The sequence below is a fragment of the Puma concolor genome, chromosome A1, assembly GCF_028749965.1.
Source record: "Puma concolor isolate L17-30 chromosome A1, mPumCon1.1.hap2, whole genome shotgun sequence".
Classification (NCBI taxonomy): domain Eukaryota; kingdom Metazoa; phylum Chordata; class Mammalia; order Carnivora; family Felidae; genus Puma; species Puma concolor.
In genome coordinates, this window is record NC_141667.1 from 3,075,635 (window position 1) to 3,084,688 (window position 9,054).

At 44.7% G+C, this 9,054-nt stretch overlaps 1 long non-coding RNA gene across 3 annotated transcripts; it reads left to right on the plus strand.

Annotated features, from left to right (window-relative positions):
* Nucleotides 1-3,224: 3,224 nt before the first annotated feature.
* On the plus strand, nt 3,225-5,430 carry LOC147583993 (uncharacterized). 3 transcript variants are annotated; one of them, XR_015255063.1, is made up of 5 exons: nt 3,225-3,352; nt 3,743-3,894; nt 3,988-4,180; nt 4,748-4,835; nt 4,970-5,430. It is a non-coding gene; the product is annotated as an uncharacterized LOC147583993 (long non-coding RNA). The 3 variants fall into 3 exon arrangements; XR_015255062.1 differs by lacking the exon at nt 4,970-5,430 and having other exon boundaries at nt 4,748-4,937; XR_015255069.1 differs by lacking the exon at nt 4,970-5,430 and having other exon boundaries at nt 3,751-3,894; nt 4,748-4,937.
* The last annotated feature ends 3,624 nt before the right edge of the window (nt 5,431-9,054 follow it).

Genomic DNA, 9,054 nt, shown 5'->3' on the forward strand with positions numbered 1-9,054 from the left:
AAAAAAACAATTACAAGGCTCTGAACCTGCTTTATAATTATGCAGACAATGCATGACTTTTATACTTGGGAAGACATCTTCCCTAACGAGTTCAAATTTATTTTGCAAATAAGTATGAAAGTAACCTTAACAGAAAGTCTGGGTAATCAGGAAAAATACGCCCCAAAGACAGCATTCTGCGTTCCAGTAAAACGGTTACGTATACAGTTTATTCCTGTAGACCAAGACGTGTTTAAGTAAAATGCTACTTAGACAGAATTCCTTTTTGAAATGTGGCCCTTCTGGTTCGAACGCTTACCTGTCCATCTCTATTTATTGCTACCGTGCGTGTGTGGTATTGAGATCCCGCGTTACGTTTTCTTTCTTTGACTAAACGCAGTGCTGGGAGAAGCTCGAGGGCACAGGAAAAGAGGCTCCCTTGGCTTGCATTTTAGGAGAGGGCGTAAATCCCTTGTAATGTATTACTTGAATCAAACACTTGACATCATTTAACGCGGGCCACGTTCTCCCAGCTTGTAAGTTAATACCTGGGTGTAAGGTCAGGTCTGTGCACACTTTGTAAAACAGACCACAGAACAGCAAACAGAGTCCAAAGTGTTCCCTGCTGTCAGTCTTGGCAATGAATACGGATGGCTCAGCCACGTCAGTCAGCCCCCGGCCTCATCAATCAGGCGGCGGAGGGAGCCCATCACGGCTTTGGCACGGGCCCGCCGCCTTCCCAAGGGTGCAGGAGGGCCTTGGGACAGGGATGGAGGGAACGGTTCTTCTGAGTTGTGCTCATCCTGGATCAGATCATAAAGACCAGAGACCCGGATAAATTCGCAGTTCCCCGAAGGCTTTGCTCACGGGTGGGTGGGTTGGGATTCAGCCTCAGTCAACTATTGACTGACACAAAAACTGTAAATGCCAATCTGTATTATTTCATATAGGGTAAGATCTGGATTGAGGGTTTTATTACAGCCACCATGGCAGACATGCTCTTTCTTTTTCTTTCACGCAACAAACAATTCTGAATATATCAAATGTATACTAAGTTGAATTAGTACCAAATAGAATGGGAGCGTGTGGACGTGAACGAACGGACTAATAAAAAAAGAGGATAGAGGCACCTGGGGGTTCAGTCGGTTAAGCGTCCAGCTCTTCATTTCTGCTCAGGTCACGATTGCATGGTTTTGAGATCGAGCCCTGCCTCTGGCTCTGCATGGAGCCTGCTTGGAGTTCTCTCTCTCCTTCTCCCTGTGTTCCTCCCTCACTCCCTCACTCTCACTCTCTCTGTCTCTCTCTGAAAAAAAAAAAAAAAAAGAACGAAAGAAAAGAAAAAAAAAGAATAAATGCGAGAAGATGGAGACAACATGAAAACATTACTGGAAATGGGAATCCAAGGGTGAGTGGTATTTTAGTCCCTATTGATGGGCTGGCTACCCCCACAGGGACAGGAATTCAAGCAGGGCAGACTTGCCACGGCTCCATGATGTCTGGGGCCCGAGCTGGGAGGACCCAAAAACCTCAGGGTGACTTGAAGCCCGGAGGTCTGAATCTGACTCTGTACCTGACCTTGCCCAGTGGTTGGGACTTCCTCCCAACATGGAGACCTTGGACTTCTCACCCTCAGGGCTCCATCACTGAGGTTGTTATTTTTTTCCTAACAGGGCTCAAGTTGCATCCTCTTTTTTGACTGAAGCTTAGAGATCATGCAGCATCATTTTCCCAGTTAGAAGTAATGCCTGAGTTCGGATTTCAGGGCACCAGAATTAGAGCTCCCCCAGTAGTGGGGGGGGGGGTGTATCATGGCCAAGTTCTAGAAGCCTGGTAGGTGCAGGCGATCAAGGCACCAGGCCCCGCTGAAGGCAGAGCGCAGAGGGTCTTGAAAAGTGGACCCATTTTTTTTTAGTTTATTTATTTATCTTGACATGAAGCCCTAGTGGGGGAGGGGCAGAGAGAGAGGGAGAGAGAGCATCCCAAGCAGGCTGCATGCTGTCAACTTGGAGCCTGGCACAGGTCTCAAACTTACAAACTGTGAGATCACGACCTGAGCGACACTCAAGTCAGATGCTCAACCAACCGAGTCCCCCGGGTGCCCCAAAGGCAAACCCACCTTCATCAGAAGTATCAGCACCCCCAGACCCCTGTCTATGCATGTACATCAGGGACCAGCCTTCTCCACCCAGGCGGCACAGAGGAGGGCGCTCCCTGGGGTCATTGACTAGGATGGCACCGGTCATGATTCTAGAGGCAACAGGAGGTCAGAACTGTACCCAAGAGCTGATTCAGCAGGAGTCTGCAACCCAGACCACGGGGATCCATGGACTCCTGTTCATCCACTGCCGACTGATCAGCTTTCCTTTCCCAAGAGACACTGACGATTTCTATCTGAGGAAGTAGTCGGGGTAGGAGAAAAGACACATAGGTGTTGACATCCGGATAGTCCTGGTGAAGCACATCCATCCATCCTCCACCACCTCAAAACAGAACCACAAGGCCACGGACTCTCCTCCATCCAGAGCCTGGAAAGACTCTCTCACTTGCCTCTCAACGGTGCATGGAGACCCAGGGAGCACCAGACATTCGAAGGAAGCCGGAGACCAGGACAGACAGAGATGAAAAGAGCACGAGGTGAACGAGGCCAAGGCAGGGAGGAGAAAACGGCCCCAGGGAGACTTGCATCCACTGACCAAGAACCAGATGCTGGGAAAGTAAACATTTAAGAAACAAGAGAATACTCTGGGAAATTAATATATGTAATGTATAAATATGTGTATCTGTGAATTATATATAATCTACAAATATGTGTATGTTTATGTATAACGTATGAATTATACATATGTATGTGGAATTTTTTTCAGAGGATGAGAAAACAAAATTGACAAACTCATATGTTAGAACAAGAAGACTAAGAGGTAGAAAATGGGGGCAAAAAGGATGAGAAAACTGAGGATCAGTCCATGAGTTCCACTATCAGACTAATCAAAGACAAAACAGACAAATGGAGGATAAGAAATAAGAAAATCGAAGAAATCACAGAATGGTTCCAGATTCCACATGGAGACCGTGGATCACCCAGTATAAAGAATGACAAATAAAAAAAATTAAAAAAAAAGAATGATAAATAAATAAATAAATAAATAAATAATAAAAATATAAACCCCTCCAGAGACACCCATTGTTATGGCATCTCAGAACTCTGAGAACAAAGAGAAGATTCTAGAGCATTCCAGGTGTGGAAGTCACGATCAGCAATGATCTTGGCAGGCTAAGAACGAGCCTGAGCAAGCGTCTGAGTAAAGTCCTTTCTTATCTACAATTCCAGCTCCACTAGACAAGGAGGATGAAGGGAAATTAAAGACACCTTCAGGTATTTAAGCGTAATCTACAGTAATCTCAGTAATCTACATTTACTGAGACGCCCTCCTACAAAAGGTACCTGGAGTACTTGCTCTACAAGAACAAGTATGTGAATCAACAAAATGGAAAACCACATTTCAGGAAATGGAACCCAATGTGGGAGGGAGGCAGAGACCACCCCAGAATCCCAGGATGGCACATGGAATGCGTCCAGGGAACAAACATTCCAGGTTGGAGCAAGGAAATGGAGGGCCCCAGGGTCACGAAGGAGAAGTAGGATAATTTTTTAATGTGTTTTGAGAGGAGTTTGACAAATCTTAACAAAGTGGCACATATATGTATACATGCATACACATTTTCCCCACTTAAGATTGTTCATTTGTTTCCTTACTGAACCCAGAATAAAAGAGAACCAGAGTCCAGAGGAGCAATTTACAATCCGCTTCCTGAAATCAGCTGAAAACTCCTGACGGGAGTTCAGTTCGGCCACTCCTAAATCTGGTTATATAAATTATTCAATGTATCCTACTCCCTCCATTCACCACCTTTCAGGTAATTTTACCTGGAATTTTATTTTCAGAGAGTCTGAGCAACACTTACTGAGCACAGACCCTAAGTCTACATATCGGTTCCTCTCTCGTACAGATAAGACACGGAACCCAAAGAATTCAAGGAGGGTGTGCCTGTGTTCACACAGTTCCTAAGCGGCAAGATGGGAATTTGAATAGAACCTGCCTGACAAAAGTCTGAATTAACGCTCTTCTCCAAAATGCCTAAATGGATGTGGTGTAGACATGTGCAGAGACAGGATATTAGAATAAAACCTAGAAGAACAGAGGTAGTGTCTGGTCTTCTGGTCAGTTTGAGTGGCTGAGACATCCTTATTTTTTAAGACACATTACGATGCTTACGTGTAGTGTTATCATTTCATTATCATGACTCATGGAGATGAGAGGGAAGTACATGCATTTCATTAGCTTTAGAGTGCCAAAAATGCAGAGATATGAGAGGGAGAGAGAGATCCACACACAGAGAGAAAGAAGGAGATCCAGGTGTCAAAGCCAGTTTTCTTATTCTTACTCTATTCCAGATTTCTTTCCTTTGAGTCGTTTCACTTAAATTTAACTTCGGCTGAGTTTAGAAAAAGGGGATGACCCAATATGCATCCAAACCATTGAGGAGTTGTAATTGTTAGAAGCAAATGTCATTCACACGGCGAAAGGGCTTCATGGGCTCTCCCTTCCTCCTCTTGTGGCCCTATGCCGTTTTCAACCCAAGTTTGTCAAAAGACCATGAATTTTGGTCGTTTTTAGGATGGTGATTGTTTTTAGGAATTGTGGGGTTTCCTACAATTTCAAAACTTCTCAGTGTAGTTTAAAAATAATATATATTATTTCTCCATAAGAGAAAACAAGAATAGAAGAAAGTGAAAGGCTGTCCTCCATGGGTTCTGTCACTTCCCCGTGCGATCAGCCCTCCGCCAGTCAACTCGGGTCGGCCATGCACAGCCCATCCCCAACCCCACAGCTCTTCCCCAACCTCTGGGAACCTCTGCCCCCCAACTGTGAGCACAGGGGAGGGAGTCCAGGCGGGTACCCACTTTTGACTCTGGGCTTCCCTCCCGCAGGAGACCCAACCAGCTCTCACTGGAATCCTGAGAGCTCGTGGGGCCAACAGCCATCCTGTGGCCCCCTGGGGGCTGAGGAAGGGCCACCATCACGAAGGCAGAGCTGGAAATGAAGATGTGCGTGACCCTCACCTGTGTGGAACCAGGGGTAGGCTGGACTCACAGTTGGAGAGCTCTTAAATTCACGCCCCTTTCCCTCTCCAACCAGACTGAGTGGGCAACGTCTTAGCAACTAAAAAACCATTACAACTGCTCAGCACGCAGACAAGGAAAATGCCCGTATGATGGAATCAGAAGCAGTGAAAGCTGAATTTAGGTTTTTGGTCCATCTGCACTCTTACAGAGGAGCAGAGGCCTAAAGCTTTCTGAGAGTCTTCCAGAAAACTGAGCAGAGGTGAGTGCAGCCTCAGCCTGTGGTGCTACATCATCCCATCTCTGAATAAAAGGAACCCTTTCCCGTGGCTCCTGTCTCCTTCTGATACAACTCGGTCTGCCTTTCGAGCTTCCTTGTGTTCCTGTACAAAACATGCCCCTGCCTCATCTCGTGAACCAGTTTCCCCCCACCTGGAATCAGCAGGGTTTCCAAGGATCCGTGCCGACTGTCCTGGGGCAGGATTGCCAGATCAAGTTCTGTTCCGTGCCTCTGCTCACAGCTGCCTGTTTGGTATAATGTGAGGACTTTTCCAGAGAACCAGAAGACAGGTACTTCTTCAGGTAAAGAACAGGAATTCATAAGAATGTTGCCAATTCAAATGTTGTATCACAGGACTTAACGTTTGGTCTCATACTTCTATTTCTTCTCTTTACTAAACATTTAATTTCCATAGCACTGATAATATTACCTATCTGTTTTATTTCGCAGCACGCACAATGCGCGCGCGTGCACACACACACACACACACACACACACACACCCCAGTATGGTTATATAACCAACCTGTCATACAGTGAGAGTCATTAATTCCTTTTGTATCTCATTCTAAAATACTTGGAATATTACATTTTATGAGATGGGTATTGTCTCATTCTTAGTGGGATGCCTTTGATTTCCTTTAATTTAATATGTGTTAACGCTTCTTTACAGGGTTGCAAATTTGAGAAATTCATAAATTAATCTTATTAAACTGTCCAGATTTGTGTGTTTATGAAAGCATGTGGTTCAGTGACAACCACTTACAGGGTCTTTCCAGAAAAAAAATACTTAGTATTGTCAAGGAAACAAAATGACAATTATTGAAAAAGAATAGAAAAAAAATGATGCTGTATGAAATTTACAGTGCCAAGATGCTGTAATTGATCCTTCCCAGTACACTTTGGATAAGTGAATTATCCTCCTTAGATTAAAGAAAGAAACCAGTAAAAGGCTAGGATTTTTGGATGACTCCGTAGGATTTCCATTCTTTGCCGTAAGTATGTCCACTTGCCCGCTGACTGCCTTCCAGCGTCACTACGCTGTGGGGAGAGGTGTGTGTTCTGAACTCTTTTACTTAACCTGCCCCAACAGGATCAGTCTCCAAATCAGACTGACTCACCCCGTCCGGAGCTAGTCGCCGGTCCTGGGGTATCAGACCTTTGCGGAACATCCAAATACGCCAAGTACTATCACATGTGATCATAGGAACTCATTCCTTAGGGATAAACGTTTTTGTTCTGATTGTCTCTTGAGTGAGTGGAAAATGTCTCTCAAATATTTAGAGATTTCAAGATCCCTGATCTTCAGGTAACAGGCAATTGGGATGTGTCCACTTCGGTGATGCACGATAGCTGATTCTTGTTTGGATTCTACCAATGTTTTTAATAAGCTTTATTCTGTGTGGATGCCGTCGTCCTCGACACATTGTTCTAACATTTGGGGCTTGGCAATTACATCATGCATTTGGCCTGGAGCTTCCGAAATTAAAAATAAGGTGCGAACGAAGCTTCAGTGTAATGGCTTCCTTCTGATATGTTCGGCCTGCTGTAAAATTAAGGGGCTAGCACTTTCTTCCTTCCTCTCGCATTGCCTCAAACTGTATCAGCTGTTCCTGAGTGCCCTGTAACTGTATTTCCAACAAAAATTACACAGATATTTCTGTCCAGCTACATGTCCTGCAGGGCTGTTCTGTGGTCTTCCGATCAGTAAAAATGTAATAACATTTTCACATAGTCAATATTTAATTCTGTAAAGGCAACTGGTGGTTGTAATCTAGGTTATTAACCACTCGGTGATTTATGATAGAGGGCAGACAGTGCGGTGGGGGGAGCAGTAGGAAGGTCCTCTGGTGACAATAAAAAGGTTATAAATTTCATAGCTCTGCCCAAGAAATGTATTTATATCCTATATTAAGAATAGCTTTTTATAAATTTTAATGATCCGTGTTATTAATGGAGTTGTCATCATGACTGCCTATACGAGACTGCAGTCCTTGTTTTTTTTTTCTTTTACTTTTCCATCAGCTGAAGGTCTTGTGGGGGAAAAAAAGAAAGAGAGAGAGAGAGAGTGCTCTTATTAGCAATTTGCCAAAAAAATCTTCGGGAGTCATAAGCCTATCATTGTTTCCCTGGACTGCAAAGCCTGTGAGCGGTAGTTTGCATAAAGTTTTATGACCAAGGAGACGTTGGGCTAATTGGATGGAGTACAATCAGTGCTCTATCATGTTGACGAAGGCCGAGTCAAGATGCAGAAATAAAATCAGGGCCATACGAAAAAGAGAAACTTATGTGTGCAAATGGTCCTTCTCGTTGGCTTCCTGTCCCCTCGCTGAGACCTCGTTGGGTTTCCAGCCAAACACACGAAGACACGCGCACATGCTCAACACGTTCGCGAGGAAACACGCATACCGCATCGTCCCCTCTCTTCCTCCCTGCCTGTCGCACGCATGCAGGATGGGAGGACTGAGTCCTGCTGGGCAGGACACAGCCTCCTGTGGGGGGTGAGAGGTGTTCAGCTGGTGGGATTCGGCAGCTCTTCCTTAATTCAGACACCGTTGGTTAAAACCAGAGGTTTACAAAGAAATCTTAAAGAGTCAAAGCAGATTTTCGAACGTGGTGCCCAGACGCTTCCTACAGACAACGTAACAGAGCAGGAGAACGGGCCGTTTCCAGGTATCTGTTTTAGTGTCAATCCACACCCGACTCTCCCACCAAAGATTATTCAGGCACAAGGAAGGCCACTGAGAGAGGAGATCTCACACAAACAGATGAGCAAGCAAAAAACTGACTTATGTGGAATTTGTGGTCATTGTTCTTTATATGAGCTCCTACTTTATTTCATTATAACTGCACACCAGTGAAATATTCAGGGGACTCATTTATTAATGACTAATTATTAAGCCGTCAATTAGTTTCTTCACATAGACAACAGAAAAAGTTCTGGAAATCTTTCTCTTGTGCTTACTGTAAATCTTGAACAGAAAAGTTAATGCCTACGTGTTTTCAATAAGAAAGATGAGATTCGAGATATTAGGAAAGACAGCATTTGTTTTTCTAAGGTTTTCTCGGGGCAGCTTTAGGTTTAGACGGTGTTGTTTGTTTTTTTTTTTTTTTTTTTTCCTAACATCTTTGTCACCTGAAAGAAAATCATCATATCACCAACATGAAAGTGATTAGAATTTGACCTGTATGTTTAATTCACTTTTCTCTTTCCCTCGTGGCTGATGTTAAATTTGAGATCAGGCATGGGAGGAGGTGTAGTTCAGACCTGCTTCCCTATGCCTCACTCCTGCCTCACCTGTATCAGCTGTCTCATAACCTTCCACCTAATGAAGGAGAATGTTCTACCTGTTCATCGAACTTTCTCTTAGAGTCTCCTGCTCACCAGGCATGCGGCTGGCCACCAGGGCTCAGCACCAACCGTCATGTGGTCCTTCCTTTCACCCGGGTTACCAGGAAGTCTGGGCTACTGGATGAGCATTCAGGCCAGCAACTGTTGCTCCTGCCCATGTGTCGTCTGAGCTCACGCTCTCTTCTGTGAGTGTCCCCCAAGAATACCCACATTCAAAAGCCTGGGAGAGTAATTAAGAATTTCCTGGTGACATTATGAGGGTTGAGAGAGAGGAGGGTCCACTTACACTCCCAGAGCAATGACGGAAAGGGACACGGAGGTC